At 49.1% G+C, this 21,928-nt stretch overlaps 1 long non-coding RNA gene across 1 annotated transcript in view; it reads right to left on the bottom strand.

The window, feature by feature from the left end:
• The window catches only part of LOC134891816 (uncharacterized), an 86,596-nt gene that overhangs the window by 64,016 nt on the left and 652 nt on the right, over nucleotides 1-21,928 (bottom strand). The window lies entirely within an intron of this gene.

The raw sequence follows: 21,928 nt of genomic DNA on the forward strand, positions 1-21,928 counted from the left end.
CAACTCGGAGTGACCACCTGTGTGAGCTGCTATCACAGGCCAGAGGATACAGAACCACGGCCGGCATGTAACAGCAGGAGTAAGCAGGTGTCTGTAATCACATACTACTGTGGGTACTTAGTAAGTAAGATACCATCCTGGCTTGCAGTTAATGTTATTGTGTACTGTGTGAGTATATTTACAATAAAGGGCATTTGCCATTTTACTCAACTGTTTACCTGAGTGATCAGAGAATCCATATCCTCACACTGACCACTGGCCATGCGCAGTACGGGACTGGCACATGCAGGCACGGTGCTACCCGCTCAGCGAAGGGATACAGTGCAGGTAGGTGCCAGGCTGGGAGAGGCGCTGTTCCTGCTCTGCATCCTTGTGCTGTGCCTGGGCCCCCTGCTGCTGCTGCCGGCTGCTGTGCCTGTCATATCGTTTGACAGGCAGCGGCGCCGGCAGCTTGAATCTTCCCTCTAGCCCCGTGCAGTGCCCGTCCGTGTCCTGGCCGGAAAGGGGGCTTGGCTACACGGCGCCGAGGGGGTGGAGCTACACAGGACCAGGCTGCAGGAGGAGGACAGAAGCTGCTGCAGATCCAAATTCCAACCAGCCAAATGGTATGTTGAAGGAGAGTGAGAAAATAGGATTTTAATTACCTACCGGTAAATCCTTTTCTCGTAGTCTGTAGAGGATGCTGGGGTCCACATTAGTACCATGGGGTATAGACGGGTCCACTAGGAGCCACTGGCACTTTAAGAGTTTGAGAGTGTGGGCTGGCTTCTACCTCTATGCCCCTCCTACCAGACTCAGTCTAGAAACTGTGCCCGGGAGACGGACAACGTCGAGAGAAGGATTTTACACAGATAGTGGCGAGATTCACACCAGCTCACACACAAGGCAAACCAAGCTAACCAGCTTGAAACAGCAGCAACGGCTGAACAATATTACTTAACCAATTAACAAAACAGTACTCAACCAAGAACTAAGCAGTACTGAACTAAGTAACCACTGCAGGATCACGAAGCGCCCAGCATCCTCTACGGACTACGAGAAAAGGATTTACTGGTAGGTAATTAAAATACTATTTTCTCTTACGTACTAGAGGATGCTGGGGTCCACATTAGTACCATGGGGATGTACCAAAGCTCCCAGAATGGGAGGGAGAGTGTGGAGGCTCCTGCAGAACTAATTGACCAAACTTCAGGTCCTCAGCGGCCAAAGTATTGAACTTTTAGAACTTTGCAAACATGTTCAACCCAGACCAAGTAACCGCTCGGCAAAGCTGTAAAGCCGAGACACCCCGGGCAGCCGCCCAGGAAGAACCCACCTTACGAGTAGAGTGGGCCTTAACAGAGACATAGGACACGGCAATCCTGCCGTAGAATACGCATGCTGGATAGTGAACCTGATCCAGCGAGAAATCGTCTGCTTAGAAGCAGGACACCCAAGTTTCTTGGGATCATACAGGACAGAGAGTCTGATTTTCTGTGACGAGCAGTCCTTTTCACATAGATTTTCAGAGCCCTTACAACATCCAAGGACTTTGATGAAATTGAGGAGTCAGTAGCTACTGGCACCACAATGGGTTGGTATATATGAAATGCCAACACAACCTTCGGAAGGAACTGCTGACATGTCCGGAGCTCTGCTCTATCATCATCTCCACGTGAGAAACTTGACCTCAACCTCCGGTAGAGGCTCGAACCAATCCGATTGGAGGAACTGTAACACCACGTTACGATCCCAGGGCGCCGTAGGTGGCACAAAGGGAGGCTGGATGTGCAGAACCCCTTTCAGAAAAGTCTGAACCTCAGGGAGAGAAACTAACTGTTTCTGGAAGAAAATGGACAGGGACGAAATCTGAACCTTTATGGACCCCAAACGCAGGCCCATATCCACACCTACTTGCAGGAAGAGGAGAAACCGTCCCAGTTGAAACTCCACCGTAGGAAACATCTTGGACTCACACCAAGATACATATTTTTTCCAAATACGATGGTAATGTTTAGACATTACTCCTTTACTAGCCTGTATCAGGGTAGGAATAATCTTGTTCGGAATGCCCTTCCAAGCTAATATCTGGCATTCAACCTCCATGCCATCAAACGTTGCCATGGTAAGTCTTGATAAGTGAACGGCCCCTGCTGTAGCAGGTCCTCCCGAAGAGGAAGAGGCCTCAGCTCTTCCATCAGTAGATCCAGAAGATCCGCGTATCAAGCCCTTCTTGGCCAGTCCGGAGCAATGAGGATTGCCTGAACTCTTGTTCTCCTTATGAGTTTTAAAAATCTTGGAATGAGTGGAAGTGGAGGAAACACGTACACCAACTGGAACACCCACGGAGTCACTAAGGCATCCACCGCCACGGCTTGCGGGTCCCTCAACCTAGAACAATACCGCCGAAGTTTCTTGTTGAGACGAGAGGCCATCATGTCTATTTGAGGTACACCCCAAAGATCTGTTGCCTCTGTGAACACCTCCGGATGGAGTCCCCACTCTCCTGGATGGAGATCGTGTCTGCTGAGGAAGTACGCTTCCCAGTTGTCTACTCCCGGAATGAAGATTGCTGACAGCGCCAGCGCGTGTTTTTTGCCCAGAGGATGATTCTTGTTACCTCTGACATCGCAGCTCTGCTCTTCGTTCTGCCCTGTTGGTTTATGTAAGCCACTGTCGTTACATTGTCCGACTGCACTTGAATGGCTCGATCTCACAGAAGATGGGCCGCTTGGAGAAGACCATTGTAGACGGCTCTTAGTTCCAGAATGTTTATTGGAAGACTGGATTCCAGGCCTGGCCACCGTCCTTGGAAGGTTTCCCCCTGAGTGACTGCACCCCAGCCCCGGAGACTTGCATCTGTGGTCAGAAGGACCCAGTCCTGAATCCCAAACCTGCGGCCCTCCAGAAGGTGAGTCAGTTGCAGCCACCAGAGTAGTGAAATCCTGGCTTTTGGCGACAGACGTATTTTCTGGTGCATGTGTAGATGAGATCCCGACCACTTGTCCAGGAGATCCAGTTGGAAGGGCTGAGCATGAAACGTTCTGTACTGTAGAGTCTCGTAAGAGGCCACCATCTTCCCAGAAGGCGAATGCACTGATGAACCGAAACCCGGGTTGGCTTCAGGACATCCCGGACCATTGTTTGTATCACCAACGCTTTCTCCCCCGGGAGAAACACCCTCTGCACTTCCGTATCGAGGATCATTCCCAGAAAAGACAACCTCCTGGTCGGCTCCAAATGTGATTTTGGAAGATTCAGGATCTAACCGTGTTCCCTGAGCAGATGAGTCGTGAGAACAATGGACTGCAACAACTTCTCCCTGGATGATGCCTTTATCAGCAGATCATCCAGATATGGGATTATGTTCACCCCCTGTCTGCGGAGGAGAACTATCATCTTTGCCATCAGCTTGGTAAACACCCTCGGTGCCGTGGAGAGGCCGAATGGCAGTGCCTGGAATTGATAGTGACTGTCTAACAGTGCAAATCTGAGATAAGCCTGGTGAGGCGGCCAAATCGGAATGTGGAGGTACGCATCCTTGATATCCAGGGATACCAGAAACTCTCCCTCCTCCAGACCTGAGATCACTGCTCTGAGAGACTCCATTTTGAATTTGAACACCCTCAGGTAAGGGTTCAACGATTTCAAGTTCAAAATTGGTCTGACCAAACCATCCGGTTTCGGTACCACGAAAAGGTTTGAATAATAACCCTTGGTTTGCATATGAGGTGGAACTGGGACAATGACCTGTGACTTTTCCAATTTTAGGATGGCTTCCTGTAGGATAGCCCTGTCTGTCAGCAAAGCTGGCAAGCCTGATTGGAAGAATCGTTGAGGCGGGAGTTCTTGAAACTCCAGTCTGTACCCCTGGGACACAATATCCTGTACCCAGGGATCCAGGCCGGACGACACCCAGACGTGTCTGAAACGTCTGAGTCTCGCAACCACCAGCCCGTCCTCCAGGCTTTGAGGTCCATCGTCATGCTGAGGATTTTGAGGACCCAGAAGCAGGTGTCTGGTCCTGGAAGCCTGCGGGTGCAGGCTTTTTGGATTTTGCCCGACCACTTCTAAAGAAAGGCTTGGACTTTTTTGACTTAGCGGTCCGAAAGGACTGTGGCACAGCCGAAGAAAATGGTTTCTTCGTAGAAGGTGTAGCAGAGGGAAGGAAAGGTGACTTCATGGGTAAGTGACCTTTCCTTCCCTCTGCTACACCTTCTACGAAGAAACCATTTTCTTCGGCTGTGCCGCAGTCCTTTCAGACCGCTAAGTCAAAAAAGTCCATGGAAATCCACGCATCCAACGCTTCCCCAAATAGAGCCTTACCTGTGTAGGGTAGGTTCTCCACACTTCTCCTGGATTCCGCGTCTGCAGACCATTGGCGTAGCCAGAGTCCCCTGCGGGCTGAGACCGACATGGAAGATATCCGTGCAGTCAGCGTACCCAGGCCCTTCATGGATTCCACAATGAACCCAGCAGAATCCTGCATATTACGCAAAAACAATTCAATGTCACGTCTATCCATTGTATCCAAATCCTCTAGTAATGGGCCTGACCACTTTACTATGGCTTTAGAGATCCATGCACAGGCAATAGTGGGCCTTAACGCCACTCCTGAAGCAGTGTAAATGGATGTGAGCGTAGTGTCAATCTTACGATCAGCCAGTTCTTTTAACGTGGTAGATCCAGGGACAGGTAAAACCACCTTTTTTAGACAGTCTGGAGACAGATGCGTCAACAATGGGTGGGTTTTCCCACTTTTTCCTATCGTTCTCAGGGAAAGGAAAGGCAATGAGAACCCTTTTCAGGATCTGGATTTTTTTTTCCGGGTTTTCCCAGGATTTTTCAAATATAGCGTTTAATTCTTTAGACGCAGAGAAGGTTAACAAGGCTTTCTTATTGTCAGTGAAGTAAGCCTCCTCAACCTGCTCAGGTGTGGTGTCATTAATGTTTAACACATCTCTAATGGCCTCAATCATGAGCTGCACCCCCGTAGCAAGGGATGCCGCCCCTTCAGCACATCCCCATCACCGTCTGCAGTATCAGAATCGGTATCCGTGTCATCTTGCATAATTTGGGCAAGTGCACGTTTCTCTGGAAACATGCTCTGGGATTTTGCAGGAATAGGGACAGAGCCTGACCAAACTGCCATAGACTTCTTCAACACCTGAGTTTCAGTCTCAGTATTAGCTACCCTAGTAGAGATCTGAGAGATCATTCCTGTGACAGAAATTAACCACTCAGGTTCAACAATAGGGATCTGAGACAAAGCATTACAATCCTGTGTACATGGAATCAGAGGCGGAACTACCGCCAGTGCAACCAGTGCGTTGCACTGGGGCCCGCCACTGTCCAGGGGCCCAAAGCATGTAATGAGTCAAACTGACTCATTACATGCCGCTGTGTGCTGCGGGCAACCGCTGCCCGCAGCACACAGCCGCCCGGAGAGGAGAGGAGCGCAGCGGACACGGGGGGAAGGAGGAGGAGGGAGGTGGAGGAGGGAGCCGCAGCAGCGCTGTTTTATTGGTTGAGGCGCTGTTTTATTGGTTGCTTCACTATAGGCTGTCTTCCGCCGCTGTGAAGCGCATCCCAGCATTCACAGCGGCGGAGGACAGCCTATGGTGAAGGACTGGGACAGCAGCAGCAGCGCCTCCACCAATAACACAGCGAGGCTGCGGCTCCCTCCTCCACCTCCCTCCTACTCCTTCTCTCCTGCCCGGGAATCGTGATCTCTGCTAGAAGCTGCACCAAGGAGCCTGAGCCAGCGGAGACAGTAAGTATAATTAATTCTTTCTTTCTTTCTTTCTTTCTTTCTTTCTTTCTGTGCAAAAAGGCGGACTGTCTGCCGTAATGTGTAAAAAGGGGGAATCCGCCTGCTATAATGTGTAAAAAGGGGGAATCTGCCTGCCGTAATGTGTAAAAAGGGGACGCTGCCTGCCGTAATGTGTAACAAGGGCACGCTGTCTGCCGTAATGTGTAAAAAGGGCACGTTGTCTGCCGTAATGTGTAAAAAGGGCACGCTGTCTGCCGTAATGTGTAACAAGGGCACGCTGTCTGCCGTAATGTGTAAAATAAGAATTTACTTACCGATAATTCTATTTCTCGTAGTCCGTAGTGGATGCTGGGGACTCCGTAAGGACCATGGGGAATAGCGGCTCCGCAGGAGACTGGGCACAAAAGTAAAGCTTTAGAACTACCTGGTGTGCACTGGCTCCTCCCCCTATGACCCTCCTCCAAGCCTCAGTTAGGATACTGTGCCCGGACGAGCGTACACAATAAGGAAGGATTTTGAATCCCGGGTAAGACTCATACCAGCCACACCAATCACACCATATAACTTGTGATCTAAACCCAGTTAACAGCATGATAACAGAGGAGCCTCTAGAAAAGATGGCTCACTACAGCAATAACCCGATTTTTTGGTAACAATAACTATGTACCAGTATTGCAGACAATCCGCACTTGGGATGGGCGCCCAGCATCCACTACGGACTACGAGAAAATAAGAATTTACTTACCGATAATTCTATTTCTCGTAGTCCGTAGTGGATGCTGGGGACTCCGTCAGGACCATGGGGAATAGCGGCTCCGCAGGAGACAGGGCACAATAATAAAAGCTTTAGGATCAGGTGGTGTGCACTGGCTCCTCCCCCTATGACCCTCCTCCAAGCCTCAGTTAGGATACTGTGCCCGGACGAGCGTGCATAATAAGGAAGGATATTGAATCCCGGGTAAGACTCATACCAGCCACACCAATCACACCGTACAACCTGTGATCTGAACCCAGTTAACAGTATGATAACAACGAAGGAGCCTCTGAAAAGATGGCTCACAACAAGAATAACCCGATTTTTGTAACAATAACTATGTACAAGTATTGCAGACAATCCGCACTTGGGATGGGCGCCCAGCATCCACTACGGACTACGAGAAATAGAATTATCGGTAAGTAAATTCTTATTTTCTCTAACGTCCTAAGTGGATGCTGGGGACTCCGTCAGGACCATGGGGATTATACCAAAGCTCCCAAACGGGCGGGAGAGTGCGGATGACTCTGCAGCACCGAATGAGAGAACTCCAGGTCCTCCTCAGTCAGGGTGTGCCCCTGACCAAGTAGCAGCTCGGTAAAGTTGTAAAGCCGAGACCCCTCGGGCAGCCGCCCAAGATGAGCCCACTTCCTTGTGGAATGGGCTTTTACAGATTTTGGCTGTGGCAAGCCTGCCACAGAATGTGCAAGCTGAACTGTACTACAAATCCAGCGAGCAATCGTCTGCTTAGAAGCAGGAACACCCATCTTGTTGGGTGCATACAGGCTAAACAGCGAGTCAGATTTTCTGACTCCAGTCGTCCTGGAAACATATATTTTCAGGGCCCTGACAACGTCAAGTAACTTGGAGTCCTCCAAGTCCCTAGTAGTCGCAGGTACCACAATAGGGTGGTTCATGTGAAAAACAGAAAACACCTTAAGGAGAAATTGAGGACGAGTCCTCAATTCTGCCCTGTCAGAATGAAAAATTAAGTAAGGGCTTTTATATGATAAAGCCGCCCATTCTGACACACGCCTGGCTGAAGCCAGGGCTAATAGAATCTTCACCGTCCATGTGAAATATTTTAATTCCACAGTGGTGAGTGAATCAAATCAATGTGACTTTAGGAAACTCAAAACAACATTGAGATCCCAAGGTGCCACTGGGGGCCCAAAAGGAGGCTGTATATGCAGTACCCCTTTTACAAACGTCTGAACTTCAGGCACTGAAGCCAGTTCTTTCTGGAAGAAATTCGACAGGGTCGAAATTTGAACCTTAATGGACCATAATTTAAGGCCCATAGACAGTCCTTTTTCAGGAAATGTAGGAAACGACCCAGTTGGAATTCCTCTGTAGGGACCTTCTTGGCCTCACACCACGCAACATATTTTCGCCAAATGCTGTGAAAATGTTTTGCGGTTACATCCTTCCTGGCTTCGACCAGGGTAGGGATGACTTCATCTGGAATGCCCTTTCAGGATCCGGCGTTCAACTGCCATGCCGTCAAACGCAGCCGCGGTAAGTCTTGGAACAGACAAGGCCCCTGCTGGAGCAGGTCCTCTCTTAAAGGTAGCGGCCACGGTTCTTCCGTGAGCATCTCTTGAAGTTCCGGGTACCAAGTCCTTCTTGACCCATCCGGAACCACGAGTATCGTTCTTACTCATCTCCTTCTTATGATTCTCAGTACTTTTGGTATGAGATGCATAGGAGGGAACACATACCCTGACTGGTACACCCACAGTGTTACCAGAGCGTCCACCGCTATTGCCTGAGGGTCCCTTGACCTGGCGCAATATCTGTCTAGTTTTTTGTTCAGGCGGGACGCCATCATGTCCACCTTTGGTTTTTCCCAACGGTTTACAATCATGTGGAAGACTTCCCGCTGAAGTCCCCACTCTCCCGGGTGGAGGTTATGCCTGCTTCCCAGTTTTCCACTCCCGGAATTAACACTGCTGAGAGTGTTATCACATGATTTTTCGCCCAGCGAAGAATCCTTGCAGTTTCTGCCATTTCCCTCCTGCTTCATGTGCCGCCCTGTCTGTTTACGTGGGCGACTGCCATGATGTTGTCCCACTGGATCAATACCGGCTGACCTTGAAGCAGAGGTCTTGCTAAGCTTAGAGCCTTGTAAATTGCCCTTAGCTCCAGTATATTTATGTGGAGAGAAGTCTCCAGACTTGATCACACTCCCTGGAAATTTTTTCCTTGTGTGACTGCTCCCCAGCCACTCAGGCTGGCATCCGTGGTCACCAGGACCCAGTCCTGAATGTCGAATCTGCGGCCCTTTCATAGATGAGCACTCTGCAGCCACCGCAGAAGAAAACACCCTTGTCCTTGGAGACAGGGTTATCCGCTGATGCATCTGAAGATGCGATCCGGACCATTTTCCCAGCAGATTCCACTGAAAGGTTCTTGAGTGAAATCTACCGAATGGGATCGCTTTGTAAGAAACCACCATTTTTCACAGGACCCTTGTGCAATGATGCACTGATACTTTTCCTGGTTTTAGGAGGTTCCTGACTAGCTCGGATAACTCCCTGGCCTTCTTCTCCGGGAGAAAACATCCTTTTCTGGACTGTGTCCAGAATCATTCCTAGGAACATTAGACGTGTCGTCGGAAAAAGCTGCGATTTTGGAATATTTAGAATCCACTCGTGCTGTCGTAGAACTACTTGAGATAGTGCTACTCCGACCGCCAACTGTTCTCTGGACCTTGCCCTTATCAGGAAAGCGTCCATATTTCTTTTAGGAAGAATCATCATTTCGGCCATTACCATGGTAAAGACCCGGGGTGCCGTGGACAATCCAAACGGCAGCGTCTGAACTGATAGTGACAGTTCTATACCACGAACCTGAGATACCCTTGGTGAGAAGGGCAAAATTTGGACATGTAGGTAAGCGTCCCTGATATCCAGTGACACCATATCGTCCTGGTTCGCTATCACTGCTCTGAGTGACTCCATCTTGATTTGAACCCTTGGATGTAATTGTTCAAATCTTTTAGATCTCACCGAGCCGTTTGGCTTCAGTACCACAATATAGTGTGAAATATTACCCCTTCCCTTGTTGTAGGAGGGGTACTTTGATTATCACCTGCTGGGAATACAGCCTGTGAATTTTTTCCCAATACTGCCTCCCTGTCGGAGGGAGACGTTGGTAAAGCAGACTTCAGGAACTTGTGAGGGGAAGACATCTCGAATTTCCAATGTACACCTGGGATACTACGTGTAGGATCCAGGAGTCCATTTGCGAGTGAGCGCACTGCGTGCTGAAACTCTTGAGATGACCCCCCACCGCACCTGAGTCCGCTTGTATGGCCCCAGCGTCATGCTGCGGACTTGGCAGAAGCTGTGGAGGACTTCTGTTCCTGGGAATGGGCTGCCTGCTGCAGTCTTCTTCCCTTTCCTCTAACCCTGGGCAGATATGACTGGCCTTTTGCCCGCCTGCCTTTATGGGTACGAAAGGACTGAGACTGAAAAGACTGTGTCCTTTTCTGCTGAGATGTGACTTGGGGTAACAAAAGTGGATTTTCCAGCTGTTGCCATGGCCACCAGGTCCGATGGACCGCCCCTTTATACGGCAATACTTCCATGTGCCGTCTGGAATCTGCATCACCTGACCACTGTCGTGTCTATAAACATCGTCTGGCAGATATGGACATCACATCTACTCTTGATGCCAGAATGCAAATATCCCTCTGCGCATCTCGCATATATAGAAATGCATCCTTAAAATGCTCTATAGTCAATAAAACATTGTTCCTGTCAAGGGTATCAATATTTTCAGTCAGGAAATCCGACCAAGCCCCCCCAGCGCTGCACATCCAGGCTGAGGCGATTGCTGGTCGTAGTATAACACCAGTATGTGTGTATATACTTTTTAGGATATTTTTCAGCTTCCTATCAGCTGGCTCCTTGAGGGCGGCCGTATCTGGAGACGGTAACGCCACTTGTTTTTATAAGCGTGTGAGCGCCTTATCCACCCTAAGGTGTGTTTCCCAACTCGCCCTCACTTCTGGCGGGAAAGGGTATACCTCCAATAATTTTCTATCGGAGGAAACCCACGTATCATCACACCCTTTAATTTATCTGATTCAGGAAAAACTACAAGTAGATTATTCCCACCCTACATAATACCCTTATTTGTGGTACTTGTAGTATCAGAAATATGTAACACCTCCTTCATTGCCCTTAACATGTAACGTGTGGCCCTAAAGGAAAATACGTTTGTTTCTTCACCGTCGACACTGAAGTCAGTGTCCGTGTCTGTGTCGACCAACTGAGGTAAATGGGCGTTTTTACAAGCCCCTGACGGTGTCTGAGACGCCTGGACAGGTACTAATTTGTTTGCCGGCCGTCTCATGTCGTCAACCGACCTTGCATCGTGTTGACATTATCACGTAATTCCTAAATAAGCCATCCATTCCGGTGTCGACTCCCTAGAGAGTGACATCACCAATACAGGCAATTTGCTCCGCCTCCTCACCAACATCGTCCTCCTACATGTCGACACACACGTACCGACACACAGCACACACACAGGGAATGCTCTGATAGAGGACAGGACCCCACTAGCCCTTTGGGGAGACAGAGGGAGAGTTTGCCAGCACACACCAAAAACGCTATAATTATACAGGGACAACCCCTTATACAAGTGTTTTCCCTTATAGCATTTTCACATATGTAATCATATCGCCAAATAAGTGCCCCCCCTCTCTGTTTTAACCCTGTTTCTGTAGTGCAGTGCAGGGGAGAGCCTGGGAGCCTTCCTCACAGCAGAGCTGAGCAGGAAAATGGCGCCGTGTGCTGAGGAGAATAGGCCCCGCCCCCTAAAACGGCGGGCTCTTCTCCCGGAGTTTGTGAGATCTGGCAGGGGTTTAATACATCCATATAGCCTCAAGGGCTATATGTGATGTATTTTAGCCATAAAAAAGGTATAATACATTGCTGCCCAGGGCGCCCCCCCCAGCGCCCTGCACCCTCAGTGACCGCTGGTATGAAGTGTGCTGACAACAATGGCGCACAGCTGCAGTGCTGTGCGCTACCTTATGAAGACTGAAAGTCTTCTGCCGCCTGTTTCTGGACCTCTGGACCTCTTCAACTTCGGCATCTGCAAGGGGGGTCGGCGGCACGGCTCCGGGACGAACCCCAGGGTGAGACCTGTGTTCCGACTCCCTCTGGAGCTAATGGTGTCCAGTAGCCTAAGAAGCAAATCCATCCTGCACGCAGGTGAGTTTACTTCTCTCCCCTAAGTCCCTCGTAGCAGTGAGCCTGTTGCCAGCAGGACTCACTGAAAATAAAAAACCTAACTTAAACTTTTATTCTAAGCAGCTCAGGAGAGCCACCTAGATTGCACCCTTCTCGGCCGGGCACAAGAATCTAACTGAGGCTTGGAGGAGGGTCATAGGGGGAGGAGCCAGTGCACACCACCTGATCCTAAAGCTTTTATTATTGTGCCCTGTCTCCTGCGGAGCCGCTATTCCCCATGGTCCTGACGGAGTCCCCAGCATCCACTTAGGACGTTAGAGAAATAGAATTATCGGTAAGTAAATTCTTATTTTCTCTAACGTCCTAAGTGGATGCTGGGGACTCCGTAAGGAGCATGGGGATTATACCAAAGCTTCCAAACGGGCGGGAGAGTGCGGATGACTCTGCAGCACCAAATGAGAGAACTCCCGGTCCTCCTCAGCCAGGGTATCAAATTTGTAGAATTTTACAAACGTATTTGCTCCTGACCAAGTAGCTGCTCGGCAAAGTTGTAAAGCCGAGACCCCTCGGGCAGCCGCCCAAGATGAGCCCACCTTCCTTGTGGAATGGGCTTTTACAGATTTTGGCTGTGGCAGGCCTGCCACAGAATGTGCAAGCTGAATTGTACTACAAATCCAACGAATTTGTACTACAAATCCAACTTAGAAGCAGGAGCACCCAGCTTGTTGGGTGCATACAGAATAAACAACGAGTCAGATTTTCTGACTCCAGCCGTCCTGGAAACCTATATTTCCAGGGCTCTGACAACGTCTAGCAACTTGGAGTCCTCCAAGTCCCTAGTAGCCGCAGGCACCACAATAGGTTGATTCAGGTGAAACGCTGAAAAACCACCTTAGGGAGAAACTGAGGACAAGTCCTCAATTCCGCCCTGTCCGAATGGAAAATCAGATGAGGGCTTTTACAGGATAAAGCCGCCAATTCTGACACGCACCTGGCCCAGGCCAGGGCCAACAGCATGACCACTTTCCATGTGAGATATTTTAACTCCACATATTTAAGTGGTTCAAACCAATGTGACTTTTGGAACCCAAAAACTACATTTAGATCCCAAGGTGCCACTGGAGGCACAAAAGGAGGCTGTATATACAGTACCCCTTTCACAAACTTCTGAACTTCAGGGACTGAAGCTAGTTCTTTTTGAAAGAAAATTGACAGGGCCCAAATTTGAACCTTAATGGACCCCCATTTCAGGCCCATAGACACTCCTGTTTGCAGGAAATGTAGGAATCGACCTAGTTGAAAATTCCTCCGTCGGGGCCTTACTGGCCTCGCACCACGCAACATATTTTCGCCAAATGCGGTGATAATGTTTTGCGGTTATATCTTTCCTGGCTTTGATCAGGATAGGGATGACTTCATCCGGAATGCCTTTTTCCTTCAGGATCCGGCGTTCAACCGCCCTGCCGTTAAACGCAGCCGCGGTAAGTCTTGGAACAGACAGGGTCCTTGCTGGAGCAGGTCCCTTCTTAGAGGTAGAGGCCACGGATCCTCCGTGAGCATCTCTTGAAGTTCCGGTTACCAAGTCCTTCTTGGCCAATCCGGAGCCACGAATATAGTGCTTACTCCTCTCCATCTTACCATTCTCAGTACCTTGGTTATGAGAGGCAGAGGAGGGAACACATACACTGACTGGTACACCCACTGTGTTACCAGAGCGTCTACAGCTATTGCCTGAGGGTCCCTTGACCTGGCGCAATACTTGTCGAGTTTTATAAACATGTGGAAGACTTCTGGGTGAAGTCCCCACTCTCCCGGGTGGAGGTCGTGTCTGCTGAGAAAGTCTGCTTCCCAGTTGTCCACTCCCGGAATGAATACTGCTGACAGTGCTATCACATGATTTTCCGCCCAGCGAAGAATCCTTGCAGCTTCTGCCATTGCCCTTCTGCTTCTTGTGTCACCCTGTCTGTTTACGTGGGTGACTGCCGTGATGTTGTCCGAATGGATCAACTCCGGGTGACCTTGAAGCAGAGGGCTTGCTGAGCTTAGAGCATTGTAAATGGCCCTTAGCTTCAGGATATTTATGTGAAGTGATGTCTCCAGGCTTGACCATAAGCTCTGGAAATTCCTTCCCTGTGTGACTGCTCCCCAGCCTCGCAGGCTGGCATCCGTGGTCACCAGGACCCAGTCCTGAATGTGCGGCCCTCTAGAAGATGAGCACTCTGCAACCACCACAGGAGAGACACCCTTGTGCTTGGTGACAGGGTTATCCGCTGATGCATCTGAAGATGTGACCCAGACCATTTGTCCAGCAGGTCCCACTGGAAAGTTCTTGCGTGGAATCTGCCGCATGGGATTGCTTCATAGGAAGCCACCATTTTTTTTCAGAACCATCTCATTGATGTACTGAGACTTGGCTCGGTTATAGGAGGTTCCCGACTAGCTCGGATAACTCCCTGACTTTCTCCTCCGGGAGAAACACCTTTTTCTGAACTGTGTCCAGGATCATCCCTAAGAACAGAAGACGAGTCGTCGGAATCTTTTAGCTGCGATTTTGGAATATTGAGAATCCAATCGTGCTGCCGCAACACTACCTGAGATAGTGCTACACCGACCTCCAACTGTTCCCTGGATCTTACCCTTATCAGGGAATCGTCCAAGTAAGGGATAACTAAAATTCCCTTCCTTTGAAGGAGTATCATCATTTCGGCCATTACCTTGGTAAAGACCCGGGGTGCCGTGGACCATCCATACGGCAGCGTCTGAAACTGATAGTGACAGTTCTGTACCATAAACCTGAGGTACCCTTGGTGAGAAGGGTAAATTGGGACATGAAGGTAAGCATCCTTGATGTACCGAGACATCATGTAGTCCTCTTCTTCCAGGTTCGCAATCACTGCTCTGAGTGACTCAATCTTGAATTTGAACCTCTGTATGTAAGTGTTCAAAGATTTTAGATTTAGAATCGGTCTCACCGAGCCGTCCGGCTTCGGTACCACAACAGTGTGGAATAATACCCCGTTCCCTGTTGCAGGAGGGGTACCTTGATTATCACCTGCTGGGAATACAGCTTGTGAATGGCTTCCAAAACTGTCTCCCTGTCAGAAGGAGACATCGGTAAAGCCGACTTTAGGAAACGGCGAGGGGGAGACGTCTCGAATTCCAATTTGTACCCCTGAGATATCACCTGAAGGATCCAGGGGTCTACTTGCGAGTGAGCCCACTGCGCGCTGAAATTCATTGAGACGGGCCCCCACCGTGCCTGATTCTGCTTGTAAAGCCCCAGCGTCATACTGAGGGCTTGGCAGAGGCGGGAGAGGGTTTCTGTTCCTGGGAACTGGCTGATTTCTGCAGCCTTTTTCCTCTCCCTCTGTCACGGGGTAGAAATGAGGAACCTTTTGCCCGCTTGCCCACGAAAAGACTGCGCCTGATAATACGGCGTCTTCTCATGTTGAGAGGCGACCTGGGGTACAAACGTGGATTTCCCAGCTGTTGCCGTGGCCACCAGGTCTGAAAGACCGACCCCAAATAACTCCTCCCCTTAATAAGGCAATACTTCCAAATGCCGTTTGGAATCCGCATCACCTGACCACTGTCGTGTCCATAACCCTCTACTGGTAGAAATGGACAACGCACTTAGACTTGATGCCAGTCGGCAAATATTCCGCTGTGCATCACGCATATATAGAAATGCATCTTTTAAATGCTCTATAGGCAATAATATACTGTCCCTATCTAGGGTATCAATATTTTCAGTCAGGGAATCCGACCACGCCAACCCAGCACTGCACATCCAGGCTGAGGCGATTGCTGGTCGCAGTATAACACCAGTATGTGTGTAAATACCTTTTAGGATGCCCTCCTGCTTTCTATCAGCAGGATCCTTAAGGGCGGCCATCTCAGGAGAGGGTAGAGCCCTTGTTCTTACAAGCGTGTGAGCGCTTTATCCACCCTAGGGGGTGTTTCCCAACGCACCCTAACCTCTGGCGGGAAAGGATATAATGCCAATAACATTTTAGAAATTATCAGTTGTTATCGGGGGAAAACCACGCATCATCACACACCTCATTTAATTTCTCAGATTCAGGAAAACTACAGGTAGTTTTTCCTCACCGAACATAATACCCCTTTTTGGTGGTACTCGTATTATCAGAAATGTGTAAAACATTTTTCATTGCCTCAATCATGTAACGTGTGGCCCTACTGGAAGTCACATTTGTCTCTTCACCGTCGACACTGGAGTCAGTATCCGTGTCGGCGTCTATATCTGCCATCTGAGGTAACGGGCGCTTTAGAGCCCCTGACGGCCTATGAGACGTCTGGACAGGCACAAGCTGAGTAGCCGGCTGTCTCATGTCAACCACTGTCTTTTATACAGAGCTGACACTGTTACGTAATTCCTTCCAACAGTTCATCCACTCAGGTGTCGACCCCCTAGGGGGTGACATCACTATTACAGGCAATCTGCTCCGTCTCCACATCATTTTTCTCCTCATACATGTCGACACAAACGTACCGACATACAGCACACACACACAGGGAATGCTCTGATAGAGGACAGGACCCCACTAGCCCTTTGGGGAGACAGAGGGAGAGTTTGCCAGCACACACCAGAGCGCTATATATATACAGGGATAACCTTATATAAGTGTTTTTCCCCTTATAGCTGCTGTATCTTTAATACTGCGCGTAATTAGTGCCCCCCTTCTCTTTTTTAACCCTTTCTGTAGTGTAGTGACTGCAGGGGAGAGCCAGGGAGCTTCCCTCCAACGGAGCTGTGAGGGAAAATGGCGCCAGTGTGCTGAGGAGATAGGCTCCGCCCCCTTATCGGCGGCCTTATCTCCCGTTTTTCTATGTATTCTGGCAGGGGTTAAATTCATCCATATAGCCCAGGAGCTATATGTGATGCATTTTTTGCCATCCAAGGTGTTTTTATTGCGTCGCAGGGCGCCCCCCCCCCCCAGCGCCCTGCACCCTCAGTGACCGGAGTGTGAAGTGTGCTGAGAGCAATGGCGCACAGCTGCAGTGCTGTGCGCTACCTTGTTGAAGACAGGACGTCTTCTGCCGCCGATTTTCCGGACCTCTTCTGTCTTCTGGCTCTGTAAGGGGGCCGGCGGCGCGGCTCTGGGACCCATCCATGGCTGGGCCTGTGATCGTCCCTCTGGAGCTAATGTCCAGTAGCCTAAGAAGCCCAATCCACTCTGCACGCAGGTGAGTTCGCTTCTTCTCCCCTTAGTCCCTCGATGCAGTGAGCCTGTTGCCAGCAGGTCTCACTGAAAATAAAAAACCTAAAACTAAACTTTTCACAAAGCAGCTCAGGAGAGCCACCTAGTGTGCACCCTTCTCGTTCGGGCACAAAAATCTAACTGAGGCTTGGAGGAGGGTCATAGGGGGAGGAGCCAGTGCACACCAGGTAGTTCTAAAGCTTTACTTTTGTGCCCAGTCTCCTGCGGAGCCGCTATTCCCCATGGTCCTTACGGAGTCCCCAGCATCCACTTAGGACGTTAGAGAAAAAGAGCACGCTGTCTGCCGTAATGTGTAAAAAGGGGACGCTGTCTGCCGTAATGTGTAACAAGCGCACTGCCCCTGTTTTGCATGCAGGGGTGGGGCTCTGATGCCGTTTCTTGCACACAGTGCTAAAATGTCTAGTTACGGCACTGTTGCTAGGTATCCATTTCTCTGGCCCTGAGCAGTTCCCCCTCATCAGATCCTCTCCAGGGGTGAGGGGGTGGACTTGGATGGGATGAGGTTTTAATACAACAGAAGTAAAGTTTAAAATTTACACATGTGCCGTCAGAGCCACAGTGGGCTTTTTCTATGCCATCAGACTCCTCCTACGCAAGACACCAGCATTTGTCACACATGTCTCCATGCTCACCAGCTACTGACAGTAGTGCCCCTTATTCACATTACGCCATCCAGTATGAGCCAAATTCACATTATGCCACACAGTAGGAGCAGAAATTCACATTACCCCACACAATATGAGACAAAATTCACATTACGCAACACGTCATGAGCTGAAATTCTCATTAAGGCACACAGTATGGGCAGAAATTCACATTACGCAACACAGTATGACCCCAGCGGTGCCAGATACAGATTATCCCCCCCCCCCCCCCAGAGGTGCCAGATACAGATGATTCCCCCCCAGAGGTGCCGGATACAGATCCCCTCCCCCCCAGGTGCCAGATACAGGTAATCCCCCCCCCCCCTCAGAGCTGCCAGATACATATAATCCACCCTCCCCCCAGAGGTGCCAGATACAGATAATCCCCCCAGTAGTGCTCACCGCCGCTACTGTTACTGGCTTGCTGCTGCTTCTTATGCTGTGTGAGGGGAGGAGAGCGCAGCGCAGCGAGCGTCCCTCCTAAATCTCACTCCTCACTAACAGAAGCCCTCCTGCAGTCGCTGCCATTTGAAACATGGCGCCAGCCATCAGCCTATCAAAGCTCGCGGTCCGGCAGCCAATCAAGAGCCGCCGCGGCAGGTCCACGAACTCTGATTGGCTGTCGACCGACACCAAATTTATAATGGACGGGTGCGGGCTTGGGCGCAGAGAGAATCGATCGGCACCGTGAGGTGGGGGCCGGACATGATTAGGCGAACTCAGGGAGGACAGAAACCTCCCGTGCACACGCCTATGTAATGCCCTCAGAAGTGGCATTTTTTACAAATTATGACCCCCCTCCCACACACACATACACATAGATAGATACACATACACATATAAACACACACGTACTGTAGATACAAATACACATAGATACACACACATACATATACACACACATACTGTAGATACACACACACATACATACATACATACATACAAATAGATAAACACACACACACACACACACACACACACACACACACACACACACACACACACTCACTTTCTCTTACGTCCTAGAGGATTCTGGGGTCCACATTAGTACCATGGGTTATAGACGGGTCCACTAGGAGCCACTGGTACTTTAAGAGTTTGAGAGTGTGGGCTGGCTCCTCCCTCTATGCCCCTCCTACCAGACTCAGTTTAGAAAATGTGCCCGGATGAGCCGGTCACAGTTAGGGGAGCTCTCCAGAGTCTCTCTAGTAAAAGTTTTTTAGAGCTTATTATTTTACAGGGAGGCTGCTGGCAACAGCCTCCCTGCTTCGAGGGACTAAGGGGGGGAGTAGTGTCCGCCCTGCGGGGTGAGAGCCACTGTCTCCACTGACAGGACACTGAGCTCCTGAGGGTGAAACTGAAATGTTTGGCCCCATAAATCTCCCATACTTTACAGATTGGCCCACTCAAAAACAGGGTGTAAATGACGGGGGAGGGGGCAAGGGGTGTGAGGTGTGTGTGTGTGTGTGGTGGGAATGCATATGCACCTCGGTCCACCACTCGCTAGTTCCGCCACTGGGTCAGGGATAGGTTGAGAAGTTAAGCAGCGTTAGGGTGCAGCGGCAGCTAGGACTCAGGGTTATGCTGTAGCAGACAGACAGTACCAGCTACATTATCATTATGAACTAGAGAGAAATTAGATTAAGCTATGTGATTTTACTGAGAGAATGTAAAATACTGCTAGACACGCCCCTCCTGCGGTGCACCCCCTAATAAAATTAGTTGTGCACGCCTATGGAGCATTATATATAACCGGCGCTACTATAGCGGCTATTATGCATATAACCCGCACTACTACAGGGGCTTTTATGCATATAACCGGCGCTACTACAGGGGCTATTATGTGTATAACCGGCGCTAATACAGGGGCTATTATGTGTATAACCGGCGCTACTACAGGGGCTATTATGGATATAACTGGTGCTACTACTGGGGATATTATGTGTATAAACAGCACTATGCGCAGGGTAATGTGAATAAGATTGTGCTGCTGTGTGGCGTAATTTGAAATGGGGGTACTTTTGTGTGGCCACTCCCCTTCCTTGTGAGACCACACCCCTTTTTACAGCATGCTGTCCCTTTGTAAAATATGGGAGGGCGCAAATTTATAGTTTGTAGGGGGGCGCCGAACAGCCTAGCACCAGCCTTGGGCACATGCTTAAAGTATCGAACATCGGTACTTCGCATCAGGACCTGAATCAGGCCCACTGTACCTGACATTAAAATGGAAGGGAATGGAACAGTGGTGATCACACCCAATGACACATGGCCGCACACCTGTGACAATCCTCACAGTTGCGCAGATTTGCCATTACAAATTGTTGTGCTGTACTAACACAGGTAGTGCGCAGGCTGAAATTGAACCCATGATCCCAATGTTGTGAGGCAGCAACGGCATGCTATCATGTACTGTGTACTGATATACTACTAAAAGATACTAGTATCTAATCCTACACACACACAAAAAAGTACACACAGATGCATATTCCCAACTAAATATGTAGTATTGGGGTAACCTTGAAAAATAAAATCTGCACTTGGCATGATTTTAGTACTTCATACTGTTTAGCAACTCATGTGGACATCATATTCATCATGGCATAAAGAAGAATCCTCGCCAGCACTATTTTCCACATGGCTTTTGCATCACATTCCTATAGTAAACTCTTGTCTGGGTAAGCTCTAGAGCAGCAATAATAAAGCACAAACAATGGGCAAGATGATTATCTCAGAAGCAATTTCTATTAACTCAACAGGACCATGAAAACATGCATACCTAAACATTGCAGAACACAAACAGATACTGCACGGTGAGTATAAGACACCTAGCCATGATATTGTGCTATTTGTATTGTTATACTGTCCAGAATACAGCTGGCGAGGCAAGCTGTTTAAGCTGAAATCCCTAGCAAGTTGTGACTGGATGCAGCGTGCCTCCATCAGTAATGAATTACACAAATTACACAAAGCAACATGAGCGGCAATGCCACCTGCCAAAGCTTCTGTGAGTGCTGACTGCTAGAGACTGCGTAAGGTAACCAGTTATCGTATCACAACCAGGGACAAACCACCGTGAGGAATATAGAGGATGGAGACCATTTTTTATCTGAATGAGGTACCAAAACAGTAAAGCTAACTTTAAAATGGAAGTCTTTTCTATAGTATGATTAGAAGAAATCATTCCATGCTTTCCTGATATGGTCTCCGAAAGGTCAGGGGAGCAATAGGTCCAGGTGTGGGTAATATCACAAAATGCATTGTGACACTACATACACTTTCCCTTAGAGGTGGTCCTACAAGTAGTCATGTAATACGGGGATTTTAATGTTCCAAAATAAGCTGTGCTAGCAACTATGCAATCTGAAAGCTAGTGTTTTGGGGCAGACATACAAAATCAACTCAAGACAGACTGGTATCTTGTTCATGGAAAACCCATTTACTTCAGTCAGTTATTTCCGAAAATTAAATTCAGACACCGCATAGACTGGTCCCATACCTGCCCATGTGATACTTTACGTAATAATGACCAACTTTTGGGAGGCCGGGAAGTTCAAATGACCAGTGCACGGGGCACGTGATGTGATTTGCATCACCATGGCCCCGTCCCCTTTGGAATAACTGTATTACAATTCACATCAGCAAGTACCCACTCTGCCCACTAGACACACTAGAGAAATGGGCAGTAGCCTATCTGCGAGGATTCCCTACTCTCTCTGAAGTACCAGAAATCTTAGTCTCCCATTAAATTTTGGGAGAATAGGCTTGTAATGCTATATTTATTACTCTACTCTATAAATTGATTATCTGGTATCAAAAAGGCACTATCCCTTATGATCATGATTTTAATTGTGAACCGGTAGACCAATCATCTGAGGCAATCTTCAATCCACCCACCCCACCCTCTATTCCAGTGGTGTCCACTGTCCAGCACTGCGGGAACAGTGAAGCCCCAAGTAAAGGTGCGTACACACTAAGCAATGTGCTCCATCACCTAGTGTCTCCCACTCTCAGCCCGAACCACCCGACGTGGGCATTCACACTGCGTGATATCTCTAGCGATATCGCAGTGATGTCACGCTGCGGCCGGGCTGTGCATGCAGCTTTGTACGAGTCCAAATTGAGCTGCATGCACATGCATGGCCAACACCGAGGGTCGTTAACAACCCGCAGGGCCGCGCATCTGCCGTAGTCAGCAGCATACACACTGGGCAACTATATCGTAAATGATATCGCTCAGGAGGTTAAAGATTAGATATATTGTTTACTATATCACCTAGTGTGTCATATCCTCGAGCATCATTAAAGATGAAATTGATACAAACGTGACC

This window comes from Pseudophryne corroboree, chromosome 1 (assembly GCF_028390025.1).
Source record: "Pseudophryne corroboree isolate aPseCor3 chromosome 1, aPseCor3.hap2, whole genome shotgun sequence".
NCBI classification, from domain to species: Eukaryota; Metazoa; Chordata; class Amphibia; order Anura; family Myobatrachidae; genus Pseudophryne; species Pseudophryne corroboree.